Here is a 17,701-nt window from a genome sequence, read left to right on the forward strand (position 1 = left end):
TAATAAGTAATTTAGTACAAAAGCCATTTCGATTAACTCCATACTCTAATATAAATTCAGTAGATTCAGTAACGCCGTATCTTTGGCCGTGCATCGACGCTAATTTGTTTTTAAACAGCCGAAGATGCCCTCTCCCTCTCAAGAATATTCGTAACAAAATCGCATCGGTAAACAGATAAAAAGAAGCACAATGCAAGCGGCAGTTAGTATCATAGATAATAAGATGTGAAACTCTTTCATTTTGAGAGAGAGCGCGCCCATGAGGGCGTTTCAAAACTTGGCAGCACTCACACAGTATGGGATTTTGAGCAGCTGATAGGCGAAATGGCAGGCTGCCAGAAGAAACGCGCCAAAAATAACTGACGAAACAGTTCCTTTTTGCTTAATGGAGAAATGACGCGTTGAAATGTTTATAATTATTTGTCTTAAAATTAATTCAATTGATATGTAATAATTTGAATTGAGGTGAGGTTGTAGAATCCACAGCTCGTTATATCCTTTTCGACTTCTACTTTTAATTAGTCTCATGTACATAATGTAATTTTATTGAAAACTTTAAATTTGTATATACGTAATATAAATATTCTATGGTTGAAAAGAGTAGGTAAGGGAATTGAATTTTACTTTGAGATATTTTACAAAAATTAAAGGTAATCTGCTTTAACTTATTCTGTTCGTTGTTTGAGAATGTTTTTTTGTTATCCACTTTCTGTGTTATATTAAAAAATCGCAATATGTCATGTTTTTATTTATAACTTATGTTTTTCGTGTTCATTACTTTATTATTATTAAATTACTTTTGTACTTCAGTTTTAAATAATTTCATTTACATATAATTTTTTTAATTTTTTGCTTATTTGTGTACATATTTCATACGGATTGTGCTTATTTTTAGTATATGTAGGTGCTTACGAGTAATATACTATTGGGCAACCGCACACTAAATACTAACCTCAATGATGGTGTCGAAACTAAAAATTCCCAATTTTTGTTTAAAAAAATACCCAATTCATGTTTCTACCGGTGTGGCAATATTGGCAAATATTATAAAAAATGCACATTTTAAGCGCTCTCACGAGAAAAAGAGTTTCTCATCTAGTCATCTATGGTTAGTATCATAAAAAAAACGTGTAAATACAACTCTTTAAATTTTTTACAATATTTGAAAAAGTATGACTGTTATTGGTTAACCCTAAAATATGGCCAATATTTTGAACTCCAATCCATTGACGTATATTCAGCAGCAATGATAACTTTTTTCTTCCTATGCATCGTCTTTCTTCAATCTTTCCATATACTAAAGGGTCCGCCATATAACTTTAGGGAATTAAAAATGCTATAAAAAAGAAACTACTCAATATTTTTCCAAACCGTTTTTTTTTTTTGAAGTACAATACTTCCGGTTAATGATGGAACACAACTTCATTCATATGGCTGCCTCGGCTAGCCATGCACCATCCCATACGATCGGTACAATTTTTCAACACATTTTCGATTGTATGCGGCTGTATTTCAGCTATGACATCGCGTATGTTGCTCTTCAGTGCATCAATTGTTGCTGGTTTGTTGGCATAACACTGGTCTTTGACGGCGCCCCAAAGATAATAATCCAACGGCGTCAAAGCAAGTAACGCACATACGCTTCATTCGGTGATTTTCTTCTTCCCATTGCCGCACGTAATTTTCGTACACATTCTGCAACATTACCATGATTTTCAAAGTAATGTCGCAATATTTCCCAGCGTTCTTTGAGCGTATACACAACCATTTTCGTTAAGCGGAAGAATAAAACTAATTTTCTGTCAAATCAGATGACAGCTAAGTGTTACCATTCTTCAAATAATACCTAGTTCAAATCCGTAACGATAGATGGCGGGCCCTGTATAAGTTGAAGGAGATTTTATGTACTTACAATTTCGGCATATATGGCTCCGGTAGGCTGTTTGCGTTTAATTGCAGCTCCCTTTCGGTATTAGCTCTTCAAATTTCTTCAGAGTTAGAGATGCGGTCAGTCCACCGAATTGTCAGTCGTCCATTGAATACTTTGAGCAAAATTCATTTCTGTTAAAAAGCAGCTTAGGCCATTCTACCTACTCATTTCACTTTTGGCCATCTTCAATATCTGAGACAGCATTTCTACTATTAAAGAGTGTTCAATGAAAAACACCTACTTTTTGTAGGCGTGATTCTCATACAAAAAAATTCAAGTGGAAGCTCAGCCATAGCCTGTAGTCCCAAAGTAATCAATTATAAAGTTATCACCATTTGGCAGACTCTATTACATGTATGTATGTATGTGTGCATGCGCACATGAAGCCCAAAAAGAAAATTCACACTGGCACTATTCCAATATTCTTGCTGCATTCCTCAGACAAACAGCTAGACATACTTTTATATTTACTTTATTTCATTCTCAAGCACTTAAATTTTCATTTATATAAAAAAAATTACTAAAGCCAAACGGCCAAGATATTATTCCAATATTATTGTAAACTTTCATCCATTGCACTGCCTTCATTCCACGGCGCTTGCAGCCTCAGCTTTGTAAATTAAATTATTTCCGTGTCACTAACTAAACTCATATTTTATTTACTAGCGTAATCTTTAGCTGCTCCACTTAAGTTGTATACTCGCCTTTGCTGTGTTGCAAACTCGGTTAGCTACAAGTTGCAGGTTGCAACTTTTTGGCCAACATTTAAAACTTTCTTATACTTTTCGGCGAATGCCATCTAAATTGCATGCCACAACGTAAACTTTGCAACATTTCAACGGCACACATTCTTGTTGTATATGCTCATATTACATTCTTGCATTGTAAACTATTTTCATTTGTAAACCAAGGGAATTTGCATTTGGTTAACAACATTTTGCCCATGCACTGTAATGAGTGTAAAAGTTGATCATACGACCTGGTGTACTTGTTGGTGCCGAAAATGTAAGTTTGATTATACACGCATTCCTACAAATCCAAAGCGGTTATGCGGCAGGTGTATTTCTTTCGCATGCCAAAGTGTTAACAGCAATATTTTAAATGTAAATACATTCATGCATGCATACATATGTATGTACATACAATTGAAATATAAAAAGTCGGCGTGCGTTTGTATGCTATATTAGGTTAAACTGGCTGTTCTTCAAAAAAATAGTTCACTCAGTAGCTAAAAATTCTGCAAGTCACAAAAAATAGTTATATAGGATTGGAATCTTTGCGTGGCCTTAAACTTTTCGATTTCAATCAAACCTTCCAGTGAGACTGCGCTTCAACCGCACATGTCCTCGAAGAAACGATTTTTCAATGCTGATGTGAATTTTCAAAAACGGAGTCGTTACTGAGAGCGCCGAGCTCGGTCAACATATTATCAGATATCCAGTGACCCGGTGTTGTGTATTTTTTTAAAACTTTGGTAAATTCCGTGTCATTCGATCAGTTAATGCCCTATAAATATCCAGATTAATCCACTTGCTGCTAGTAGCACCACCCAGCTTCGGCTCAACTTGTGAAAGCAGGCAACATCAGAACATATACGTATACTTTTTTTTTGTTGTCGGACAGACTAGCAAGTGCAGACACAATCAAATCCATTGTACTGCACTCGGGTTCCCTTTTTAATTTTCTTTAAATCTACTCGACCTCCGAATAAATCTGAGCAGATCTTGTGGTGCCAAGGAGCCATGGTGGTTGCTTTTTAGGGCATTAGTGCAAAAGACATCAAGCCTGATTCGAGCGAAGGTCGGGAACAAAAAGTGGGCAAAGTGCACTGTCTGAGATGCCCACCTTTTCCATGAACTTTGCCCATAGAAAGTGGCCCGTCATCAGTGCAACCAGTCTCCTCAACTTAGTGACAGGAGAAACTGCGATAGTCGGTCGGGCATGACAGGTAACATCAGTTTTGTCCATCTGCATCGTCTCCCAGCCTGCCAAGCTCGCTTGTGGGTTAGAGTTACCCGTTCGCTAACCGTGGCTATGATGGCCGCAGAAGGAAGTGGCAAAACGGGCTCTGAGGCCAACTTGCTTGGCTACAGAGTCAGAGATCTCGTTACCTGCGATGCCCACGTGTCTCGGGACCCATGTTATCATCAGGCTATTATGTCTACCGACATAGTTCAGCCTGGATATACAAGACTCGACTACCCTTGAAGTGGTTGGGGGGCTGTCTAAGTCCATGAGCGCAGCCTAGCTGTAGCTCCAGATACATATAGATCTGCCTCTCCATCTGTCTTCCACAACAAAGTTCATCGCTTCTTGAACAGCATGCAACTCCGCTTAAAACACAGGTGCATGCATTCCAAGAGCAAAGTGCAGTTTTGACCAGCTGGATTCCACGTAGACCCCAGAGCCGGAACCGTTCTCGGTCCGGGAGCCATCCATGAAAATGCGAAAACAGCGTGTGCCGGGCTCATTTTCTGAGTTTGACCACAGTTGAGCCTCTGGCTGCATCACACTGTTAGATCGAAGTCCATGCCTACTCTGTTGTCCAGTGCCGCCTGCAGATGGCCTCTCAAGGCCTCTCGTTGGATGAAAACATCAAGTGGTGGTAGACTAATCGGAGCATCTAATGGCGGGCCAGAACTAGTCGGAAAAGCTCCGATGCAATAGATGGCCACAGTGCGTTGTATTCTCGACGAGGTGCTCCTGACTCCCACGAGAGAGAGACTACACATCCAGGCCACTGATGCATAGGTGAGAATGGGTATTATCATAGCCGTATAGATGCATAGGACCTTGCTAGGAAAAAGACCCCACGTTTTTTCGAAAACTCCCTTGCACTGCCCGAAGGCTGGCAATGCTTTGGATGTCTTTGTTTCAATGTGTGATTTCCAGAGGAGCTTACTATCGAGGATTACTCCAAGATATTTAATTTCCTTGGATAGCTGGATTGTGACTCCTTTTTGCTTAGACAGAATGAGTCTTGGTGGGATTTGCCGAAAGCCTATTCGCACAGCACCAAGTGTCAATCATATCCAGAGTTTTCTGCACTTTCCTGCAGATGTTCATAAGCGAAGGGCCTGTACCAAAGAGGCAACATCGTCCGCATATGCTTGTGGGTAGACTCCCGAATCGTTTAAGGTGGTAAATAAATTGATCACCATGCACCAGAGCAATGGAGACAGCACACCGCCTTTACCGCCAACCTCTATTAACCCCAAATGACATATATACTTAGGCTAGATTCCTCAAGTCTCCCGTCTCCGGTGAGCAAAAAGCGAAGCCATGTCCTGCTAGACCTGATCTTTCCAACGCAGAGGAGGTTTTCCTCTTCCTGGGCTACCACCAGCTGGTACCGCATCGAATACTTGCAGAGCCCGAGCATTTGTATCCATCCGGACGACATGACTTAGTCTGCGCAGCTGGACTTTATTCGCTGTTTTATGTCAAGGTCACCGTGTAGCTCATACAGATCATTATTTATAATGCCGAATGGGGTTGTGCGGGACATGTATGAGTTCGTAACCCACTGTGAAACTACCAACTATAGAAAAGGTTTAATAAGGATCGCTGCACAACAGACAGTGACAAGCCTCATAAAAAAACCATCTGCCATTCGAAGGCATCATAAAGGTGCAGGTCACTGCATTTGTCGAACAAATTACTGTGCTCACCACAAATTGGGCAAGGAGCCCGGCCAAACATCTAACAAAGGAAGTACGTATATGTATAGTTTGTTGTCAGCCTTTCACACTTTTTATTTATTTTTACACATAATACTTACACAATAAATATAGAGTACCCCAAACTGGAAGAATAAATTATTATCTTAAGAGATCAATTTAAAGTGAAAATTTTGAGAATTTTTTCTCAACTTATTTATTTAATATCAACAAGGGACTATTCTTTACAACAAGGATATATTCTTTTGGACTACAATACTTTTTTTTGACGTGATAACGTCTTATAATTCGATGTAGCCGACTGCACGCACCAAAAAATGCAGCGTTATCTTGCTCATTCGTCGTTACCTTGCTTGAACTGCAAGCGAGAGCGCGGAACGATCGACAAAGAGGCACAATCTGGCTCTCTCCTACTTGAGTGAGCATATATATGTATGTACATATATGTATGTATATGTGCATATGTATATAAATTCACATACGTGTATTTGCATATGCCTTCTTCCTGTGTGCATGGTAATGAATCATTTCTCTGTTGAGAATAGGACGATGATAGAAAAATAGGAAATGAAAGGGAGTGTTTTAAGTGTAATGTGTCTTGAGAAAGTCAAATCGTTGATGTTGCCTCTTAGTGTTGTTGACTTATTAACGTCTGATGAACAATCGAAATTGAACAAATCTTTCATGAATTTGAAAAACGTTTCGTCATTTTTCACGTTTGTGTAAATGTAACTTTACCTATGCCATTGCAATTCCATTTACCTCCTCCTCTATATCCATACAAAATATCTATCAAACAAATAAATTTAAAATTTTGTTTTGAAAAAGGCAACCATTCCATCAATATTTTCTTATGACGTTGTCACGTTAAACTATCGTCAGTACACCGACTTCACAGACAACCTGTTTTTTTTAATCATTTAAAATGGCGGATGTACACTTAATTCTTCCAGGAAAGTCGCAGCAGGGCTTCTCACTCGGCGGGCATTATAGCATCAGTGGCGTCAGTGACCTGAATACAAAAAACTAAAAGTTTTTTTTTTAATAATGTCATAGTTTTTATATGACTTAAACAAAAATGGAAAAAAAAATTGCGGAATAAAATGCTTCCAAAAACAAAATGAGTTTTGGGGCGAATTTTCCTACTATTTTTGCTTCGAAAAAATAATTTTTTCGAAAAACTTTGTAAATTCACAGAAAGTAATATCATAAAAAAGATATGTGCAAAATTTCAGGGAGATCGAATTCGAAAAATATAGTTTTGAGGAAAACGCGTCTAAAGTTTGAATACGTCGTCACGGTTGAAGATCTATAATATAAGAAATACTTAAATTTACGTTCTAAACATTTTTTGACATATTCTTAAAGGAGTATATTAACATTTTATGATAAGAAAGAAAAAAATATTCGAAATTTTACAGGTATCTGTCCCCTAAATAGTTTACAAATAGAATAAAATACTCTTTTTCTTCTTAATAACATATACAGTAGTACTCTAATATACAATACAAAATAACTTTTCTTTAGCAAAGCGGTCGGTGTTTAAATTAATTTATTATATGTTAATAAATGTTCATGAAAAACTTGCTTTAGTTGGTGAATACCTGACAGTCATAAAACAGTGTTTGGTTACAGGTATAGTGGAAATTAGCAAGAATTTTTTTTTAATAAATGCAAGTGAAACCCACATAAAATCCTCACATCGTAGCTAATTAGTTTTATAAATATTTTAAATATCTTATTACACTCATAACACCAATATCAATGAAAGAAACATGAATCCAATTAGTGCACAAACGAGCTCATGCGTATGTAAGTATGCGTATGCGTATATACATAAGTAAACATATGCGTGCTTATGCATTTGCACAAGCGCGATACGCATTTTGTTGACTAAACACCTATTAAGCCACACTACTTAGCCCATGGGAATAACCAGACATGCATACAGGTGCATATGCATGGGGGTATGTGCGTACATTGCTCATGGCAATGCAAAGCATATTTGGTGCCACAAATTGATTATATTTTGTGACTAATCATTTTATTACGTGTTTGACTAGAGTTGCGCAAAGTAATTAAATAATATTCCATTGAGGATGGCCGTAATCGCAAAAGTGCGTAGTCATGCAATTTTATGGCAGACACGTGATTTAGCGCAAGGTAATTTTGTTTAGATTAGCTTATGACAATGGCGGCTCGCAATAACTCGCATACGAGTGCATAATACTAATCGTGGCACTCATGGGGGGATAAAATTGATTGGATTCGTCGGCATGGGAGCAGCAGCTACTTATGGTGCACTGGTGGCCTAATCTCATACATAAACGAGCTGGATTACATGCAATTATATTTATTTGCTGTTATTTACTTATTTGTAGGCGGGACAGAGATATAAAGTAAAGGAGAAAAAGGGAGTGTATAATTAATTAGCTCGGAAAAATAATTTATTGGACATTTTTTCATAATCTGTGTGGTCGCTCAAACATTTTTTTGCTGATTTTGAATAGTAAGGTCGCTATTTATGTTGTGTGTTCTGGTAAGTCGATGTTTGGTTGTTGTTGTTGTTGCTAAAGTGGTTCAGTAGTTCCACTGAAATAATCCGAATTAGTGACCAGCACCGTTTTACTACCACTGCGCTCGTGTGATGATGCCTTTTTTTTTTTCTAAGTCAGATCCACTTAGTGAGGTCCAAGTATAGCAGCAAATTCTTTATCTCTATGTCTGAGATCTCATTAATTTGCTGCAAGAGAGGCTTACCGAAGGAGCGGAGTCGTGCCCTAGCTAGCCCTGGACATTCACATAAGTAGTGGAAAAGACTTTCCTTCACTCCTCCCGCTTTACAGCTTCTGCAGATGGGATTGAACCTACCCGGTTGAGTCTAGCTGCATGCTCCCGTTCTTTCCAATGACCTGTAAGGGTTGCAGTGATGCGTGAAATGTTTGGTCGAGAACTTCCTAACAGGTGATTCATCTTTTGGATTTTGTACAATGCCATGTGTTTTTTGTTGTAATACATGTAGTTAATTGCTTCCATCTTCTTTCGGCTAAAGCATGATAGTGTCAAGCCATGGATGCTTTTAATGTGTTGAGTGGAGTGGAGACTGCCACCGTCGCTGCTATATCCAGTGTCGAACCTTTTCTTGCTAGCTCATCCGCTATCTCATTACCCGGTATGTTCCTATGACCGAGAATCAGAGTAATTTCAAGCCGATGACTAAGTATTTCTTATTCCTCTCTACACTTTAAGACTAGCTTGGGTGAAATGGAGTTGAAATCTAAGGCCTTGATAGCTGCTTGACTGTCTGAAAAGGTGGCTACTCTTGCACTAACTTCCTTAACGTAGAGTTTTAGTGATTTACATGCTTCTCTGATCGCTAACAGTTCTGTCTAGAACACGCTGGCATAGTCAGGAAGTCCAATTGAGTGAGATAAGTTGAGTAACTCCGAATGGAAGCCAGCTCTCACAGCACAGTTCATCTTAGTTCCGTCAGTGTCTATTTCAATGTCGTATCTTCCAATCACCTTTTCTTTGTTCCATTGGGCTATCGGTGGTTAGATGTAAGCCAATAGTTTTATTGGAAAGGTTTGATAATTTTGAATACGAGGTTTTTAGAAAACTTTGACATTCAAGCGGTATTTGATTTATTTACAACTAAAAAAGTGGGAAAAACAAAGTTTTTGTGGAATGATTTAATGTGATTTTCGATATGATTTTTCAGGTGTTTTTTTTATCTGCATGAGAACTGTTGTTTGACGATAACTACGGTTTGGCAGCTGAGACTGACAAAATGTGTTGACTGTTTCTGTTCATTGAGGCTTGGCAAATCATCATGAATCGTTTAACGTCATAACAACAAAAAATAAATAAATCTTTTCACGAAGTTCATAGAGCACTGACGGCATCATCGGCCCATATATCTTTCGAAATGATAAAGGAGCTACCATTACGGTAAATGGTGAACGCTGTTGAGCCATGCTGACTGTATTTTTGTTTCGAAGAATTAATCAGCTGAACATCGACGACATTTTGTTTTTTTGATGGATGAGGTCAGGTTGAAAATGTCTTCGCACTTACACCGACCGTCGTCTACTGCGCCAAGTGGTGTGGTCACTAAAACCATCCCTTCCCTTCTTCTGGGGAGACACCCTTCTCGGCGCTACTTTCTGCATTACTTCAGGAGGACTCAGTACGGCATTCATAAAGGACCAAGTCTATTCACCCACCTCTGGGTCCACCGCATTTTCAGCCAGCTTTCGTGGGGCTTCTCTTTGTTGCATTGTATCGAGGCCTATCTTTTTCCCGTAGCTCGTCCTCGATTTATCTCCAGCTGTTTCACGTTCGTTCCAGCTGTCCTCACGTTCGGGCATTTTGCTGGTTATACTACTCGGCGTGATGATACCAATCTGTTTCCTTAAAGCATCTCTTTCCTCAAGTCATCTGTCTCAGCTAAACAAAGTGTCTTCAGCGTTATCGGTCGGTGTTTCGCAGTATATGCACTTGGGACCGCGTACATTGGCCTTGCGGTATACGTATCTTCGGAAGTGTCCGTGGCCCACGAGGAACTGAGTTAAGAAGTAATTCACTATACCGGAGTTCCTTTGGATCCAGTTGCCTACTGATGGAATGAGTTTGGCCCTCCATCGGCCACTGTAAGAGCATTACAGGTATTATTTTCGAAGAAGAACGATCCGAACTTTACCAGCCCAGGATGGTTTTTCTTCAAACATATCCGATTTTCAGTGCCTTAAATAGTACCCCAAGCAGTTTTGCTTGTTAACGTACATATATGTTTATGTGAAAATGCGAAAAAATCACGCAATGCGACCTTTTTATAAAACGTTGGTATCACTTCTGTGTGTTGTTCAACTAATTATGTATAATTATCGCTCCACGACTAAATTTTTCAAAGCAAAAAAAGGCAAAGTAGTGATTGCCTGAAAAAAATTTCAAAAATGTACATTTCCAAATAATTGATGTATCACCCATGAATTCTATTATATACATACATACTTTTGTACTCTATGTACTCGGTTCATAATGCTATTTCGTTTAGTTTTCATAATTCTACAGACATTTTCAACAATTGGCGTTCCTCAGCTACGACGTCCATAGTACCATGACGAAATCGTTAGACCCATCGCATTGCTATTGGATAAGGTACAAGTTAGCTACATAAATGCAATAGCACACATTTTTCACATATTTCACTTAAAGAAAGTATACGTGTTAATTTTCAAAACTTAGTGTGAGTATAAGGAAAATTATTATAAATAAATAAATAACTTGGAAATAAATAAAAATACTAAATATAATATTCAGGCACAGCCAAGCGTACTGAAGTTGATTTCTAATTGAAGCGGAAATAGGGATAAATAAATAAAAGCAATAATTTAATTTACTGCCGGCCTTAAGCTCATAAGCTAAAAATACCAAAACAAAATATTTCGAGGCCACTAAACAGCTTAAATCAAATAAATAAATTTAATGGCATACTTCTATTGCTTGTTGCTGAATTACATGAATACAAACTAACCAAGTCTAACTGCATTAATACGTATTTTCTAAAAACAAATAATTGGCGCGTACACTTCTGTTAGGTGATTGGCCAAGCTCCTTTTCTTATTTTGCATATTTTATACAGATACTTATAAAAAAAAGCTTTTAATGTGTTAACGAAATTTCTGAATAGCATATCCAACCAGAGAATATCCAATTCAACAACCGCAGAAAGCTTTTAATGTTAGCAACAGAATGAAAGAGACTTTACATCAGCTTAACAGAACAGATAATTTCTGGTATCCAAAAAGCTGTACAAAAATCTGTTAAGTTGCTGTGCTCCAATCAGAGAATGTTAATGAACATTATGAATGAACATTAACATTCTCTGTTCTAATCAGACTCTAATCAGAGAAATGGAACAACAACAACAACAACAAATAAGAAGAAGAGGACGGTGTACAACAACAAAAATAGCAACAACGACAACAAAAGGGAAAAAGTATCAAAATTTAATAATAACAACAAGTAATAATAATAATAATGGCAACAACAACAAAATAGGAAGACGTTGAAGAAGAAGACCAACAACAACAGAAGAAACTCAGTGAATTCCAATTATAGTTAATACTAAAATGTTTTGTCAACCTTATGGCCAACCTCTAGTGAGTGATTATCTAAACCGTCTCAAAATTGGCATGTAATAGGCCCGTCACAATGCGTCCATTGCGGCAATGAAATTTTCTGACAGCAAAATAAATTATGTGTATTAGCGTCGAAGGCGCCACGTACGCTATGCCGGAATGCACAAAAACTGGCAACTTTCTACTTTTGCTTTACGGCAAGTGCGGCGAAAATGACAACTGTTTAAAGAGGAACAATTTTGTATTGCGCAAATTTTTATCGGTGTTCTGTTTTTTTATTGTATTATATCGAATTAAATGCAGAAAATAAATGGAATTTAAATTGAGTCCAATCAAATGCACAATATTTTCAGTAAAAGCTGGCAAGAGTAGAGTAAAGGATAAACCTAGCCAAGCTGTACTGAAAAATAAATGTGCGTCCAGATCTCGAAGTTATGACCGCATCCACCGTCTACAACTACCGCAAATTCTATTGAAATCCTTTTTCGTTTCAATAAGCATTAATTTTGTAATCTATTTTACAACCAACGAAAATCTGTTTATACACAACGAAATATAATAATTTCCTTCACGACAAGAACATCTGTTTTTTTTTTGTGATATTTTTGTTTCCCGTATTTAAATAAAATATTTTAATGCCTTTAGTGTGGAAAAAATTTATTTTCAAAATTTTTTTGTTTAATATTATTTATTAATATTAAAAATAAATAATTAAAAAATCTAACCTTTTGGAATTCTTCTTAATTGGCGCGATAACAGCTTACGCGATTTTGGCCGAGCTTAACAAAGCGCGCCAGTCCTTTTGGAATTCACTTTTTAAAAGAAAGAATTTTCTTTTTAATGTCCAAATTTTCTTTTACTTTCATTGTGGCATCTTAGTACGTTTTTCACATCACGTCAGTCAAATGCGTTGCCGCAAATTTTCAAAATAAATTTGATTCAGTTTCAGAAAATCGTCTCTCAGATTAATACAAAAAATTAGGACAATAATTTTTTGAAAAATGCCAGTCAAAAACAGCCAATTTACATTTTTTAAGACGAAAAGGGTGGTTAAGTTTCAAGGGCTGGTGTTGATTTGGTATAAAATACATTTTTTTTAGAAAATTATTATCATTTCTCTTTACTAAGATAATACTGGTATGGCTTAATTACGTATGGAACACAATATCGGCCAATGGCCGCCGCGGCCTCTGTGGCACACATCCATCCGATGGTCCAAGTTGTCGATGACGCTAAGGCATAATTGGGGTTCTATGCCGATAATGTGCCGAATTATCTCATCCTTTAGCTCTTGAATTGTTGCTGGCTTATCGACGTACATTTTTTCTTTCAAATAACCTCAAAGAAAGAAGTCCAACGGTGTCAAATCATATGATCTTGGCGACCAATTGACATCGCCGCGACGTGAAATTATTCGGTCATCAAATTTTTCGCGCAAAAGAGCCATTGTTTCGTTAGCTGTGTGACAAGTGGCACCGTCCTGTTGAAACCACATATCGTCCACATCCATATCTTCCAATTCGGGCCATAAAAAGTTCGTTATCATCTCACGACAGCGAACACTATTCACAGTAACTGCCTAACCGGCCGCATTTTGGAAAAAATACGGCCCAATGATGCCGCCGGCCGATAAACCGCAGCAAACAGTCCCTCTTTGTGGGTGCATTGATTTTTCGGCAATCACTCTTGGATTATCATTCGCCTAAATGCGGCAATTCTGCTTATTGACGAATCCACTGAGGTAAAAATGTGCCTCATCACTGAATCACGAAGTGCGCGATATTCATTTTGATTTGAACGCCCGTTTTCATACTAAGCCTGAATAACTTTAACGCGTTGCTCGATTATTTATCTTTCCATGGTTCAAATTGAGTTAGTCTGAAATTGACAAATGTTAAATGAAATGTAGAAAAAAGTTTAACGTTCAGGTGTGGTTCACATTCAACATCGGCCATTGAAATTTAACCACCCTTTATTTTACAATACATTTAACATAAAAACCGCTTTCTAAAATACGTTACATTTTATTAAAAAAGTTAACACAAAGCAAAAAATTATGAAAATAAAAAAAACTCATATCAAAAAATATTTCTTAATTTAATTTGGTTGCAAAAAATTATCTCTCAAATTAAAGCAAAAAATTATAAAAATAAAAACTAATTTTGAAAAATAAAAAATTTTGTTTCAAATTCAAAAAAGTATATCTCAAATTAAAAAAAAATATTATGAAAATAAAAAATAATTTTAGAAAAATAAAAAATAATTTTTCAAAAATAAAAAAAAATTATGAAAATAAAAAATTATTTTTAAAAACTAAAAAATAAATTTTTAAAAAATTTTGGTCAAAACACAAGCTCGAAAAAATTAAAAAAGTGTTGTGTTTATTTGCGGTATTACTTTCATTGCAGCACCACGTTGCGTTTAACACGTAATATCAGTCAAATGCGTTGCCGCAACGAACTCATTGGGACAGGCCTATAAGGTTCCGCATATCGAATTAATTCTTTATTATCTAAAAAAGAAAAAAGTCATGGTGAAAAGATTTTTAGAGGTGTACCACCTAGTAGATCGTTATTCGAATCTGAGCGAATTTGACAGATATGCTGACGTCATTTGTTTTGTGTTTCACAAAATTAAGCTTTAGCTTAGGGAAACACAAAACGAATGACGACAGCATATCTGTAATAAGTAATCTCATCATCTCATCTTAATCATATCTGTAAAATACTTCGATATTATCGCCATTAACACTTCCATTTCCGTTCGTTTCAGCTTAGTGAAACACAAAACGAATGACGTAGAATCCAAAGTTCCCCTCAATGTTTTTTTTTCACCATACCTAACGAGCGCAAACCTGGTATCTATCATCTTGGCAAAAAAGTGTATTCTGTACACTGAGAATCTGCTCTGACGGAGCCACTCTCCCAACATCCCAGTATTTCAAAGTACTAAAACAAAAAAAAAAACTGACACACACCAAAAAAAATCTTGTTTTCGTGTATTTTGATTTTAGATATTTATTTGTTCAACTAACCGGACTCTCAGTTCATTTACTTGCTATTGTAAATTACAATCTTTCATTAATTAAATGATTACTCAAATTCATCTTCAATAACTAAATAAATATATGCGTATAGAATAAATATTTCGAAATGCGTTTTGAAACGTGATTTTTTTTTCTTTTCTTAAATACTTCGATATTATCGCCATTAACACTTCCTTTTCCCTCCATTTATTGCACCTTTCAACAATTTTTTATTACGAACCTTCCTTACAATAAACGCTCGCTTACAATGCATACATACATACACATGTACATATGTAATATATATATATATACCATATACCGCTACGTAAATTCTCTTCGTTATCTAACAATTCTGCCGTTATTTACAATTACATTTTTGTTTTTATTTTTTCCTTATTTGCATGCGAGTACAACAACTTAATTTTAGAGAATTTTTTGGAAAAATAAGAATTTGGTAAATTTTCAGCATTTTTCACATTATATTCGCACATATTTATGTACATATGTTGATTTTAAATACTTTCCAAGTATTTTCGTTACATTTATTATTTAATTATTATTTGTTATGTAAATAAATTCAGAATTTTGTAAGTAAATCGAAATGTGCTATTATTAATAAATTTAAGTATATTTTCAATATATGGACGCATTTTATTTTATTATTTATTTATTTTTTTTTTTTACCGACAATCAAATGTTGCAGTTAGTGAAATTCATAAAGGCAAATCAACGCTTCTGCTCTCATTTCTCCTCTTTGCTCTTGCGCTCACTCCTTTGTTATTGTACAACTAGTTAAAGGTTGGGGTATTCATGCGAGTATCAGCTTGTGCTAATTTATGTTTTTTATTTGTGTTTTTGTTTTTTTTTTTTGTTTTTCAGTATTCGAACAATTTATTTAGCGATTAGGTAAATTTGTTGTTATTCACTTGGCGAGAGCGTAACCTGATTTTCTAATAAGAATGCATGCAATTGTATGTAGCTGTGTAAATTCATTTATTTATATAAGTATGTGTGTGTGTGTGTATATCGCTTGATACTTTAATCTACAAAGCTCGCTATGATTTGTCTGCATTTTTGTGCAAATACATGGCTTGAGATGCAAAACCTTTTTCTTTGTTCTCCATGAGGGACATCACGCGAAAAACGGTACGATCTCTTAATTGTGGCAGCTCAGAGATGCACATTAGCGACAATATGTGTGTACTCTCTATATTTGAAAGGGCCCACATTTTTAATAATTTTTTTGTTAAAAAACAATCTGTTATGCATTTTTAGAGTTTTAGAAAGTTATATTAACAAACTTTTTTTTTTTTTAATTGAAATATTTTATAAAAAAATTTAAATTAAAAAAAAAATTATAAAAAAAAATTGAAATTTTTTTTAATTCTTGTATTAGTTTTGGTGTAAGTCATATTAAACATGAAAGCTGAGACATGAATTTCTCTACTTTTAAAAAGTAAATTACAAATGTTTTTTTTTATTTTATTTTTATTTTTTGGAAATATAAATAAATCATATGAAACGAAAGAATTTATTTTCAAAATTGTTGGGCTCTAAGTTATTATATTTAAATACTTGATATAAAAATATCCCAAAGAAAATTTTCATAAAGTTACAGCAAACATATTAAAAAAAGTGTATTTATTTTTTGCAGTAAATGTTTTTTTTTTTAAATGTATTTTTAGCCTTCTTAAAAAGAAAATTCTTTTTTATAGGCTTAAGTTAAAAGAATTTCATTTCTTTTAGTCATATAATAAAATTTTATTAATACATACTTTTATTTGTAAAAATTTTCAAAAAAATAATAAACTTAATTAACAGAAAAATAATTTAAAAAAAATTTTCTACATACAATTTTTTTTCTTTATAAATGTAGATATTTGAAACAGAAATACCATAAGTTTATTAAAAACTTACTGAAAAAAAAAACTTTTTTTTGGAAAACGAAAAATGTATTCACTTTAATTAATGAAAAAAAGTATAATTTAATTTTTACAAAGAAAATTTCAAAATAAGTTCAATTTAGCTGCAGAAAATCGCCTTTCGGACCAATAAAAAAAAATTACGAAAAGAATTTTTGAATTACAAAAAAAAAACGTTTAGATAGGTTTTTGGAAATTAGAAAATTTCAGAGCCAAAAAGGTACTTACAAAAAAAAAATTAGATACGTTTTACAAATAATTTGAAACACAAATTTATTTCATTAATAAAAAAATTAAATTCGAAATTATGAAAGTTGAAAATATAGATAAATATAGTAAAAGGTTTTCTTTCAAGTTCATTTTAGAAATTATTGCAAAATTTAAATTATATTTCTAATTATCTCTGGCCATCTTACAATCTGAAACAGACAAAACCCCTTAGAAGTCTTTCGAAACACGAACTAAGGCATATAATATCTCTTATCACCGCCACTGCCTTTTGGGCACTCACGCACGTCGGCTGGGGGTTCCTCAAAACGAGCTGTGTAGATACTGCGAGGACGAAGATGAGAAAGTATCGAGCAGGCATTTGCTGTGCAGTTATCCCGGCCTAGCCAGAAGTCGACTCGCTATTCTAGGCTCTCCAACAATTGACAATCTTTCAGTACTCTCGAACCTGAATATCGAATCTCTCATAAAATTCTCGAAACGAATTAATATATTTGACCAAAATCTATAATAAAAATCTCGGTTAGGTGTGGAAATCATATAATATAATGAACTCTAAGGCAACACAACGGACCCAACTTGCGGTCTATGTGGCACTCCGATGCGGGGTCACCCTTAAACCAACCAACCAACCAATTATATGTTAAATTTAAAAAAAAATTTTAAAATAAATATAATTCAGAGGGGATAAAATACAATTCAAAATGTATTTCAACAAAGCACAGTAGTTGGGCTGCCAGTTACGGTCTCAGAGTCAACTCCGACAAAAC

The sequence above is a fragment of the Anastrepha ludens genome, chromosome 5 (genome assembly GCF_028408465.1).
Source record: "Anastrepha ludens isolate Willacy chromosome 5, idAnaLude1.1, whole genome shotgun sequence".
Taxonomy (NCBI): Eukaryota; Metazoa; Arthropoda; class Insecta; order Diptera; family Tephritidae; genus Anastrepha; species Anastrepha ludens.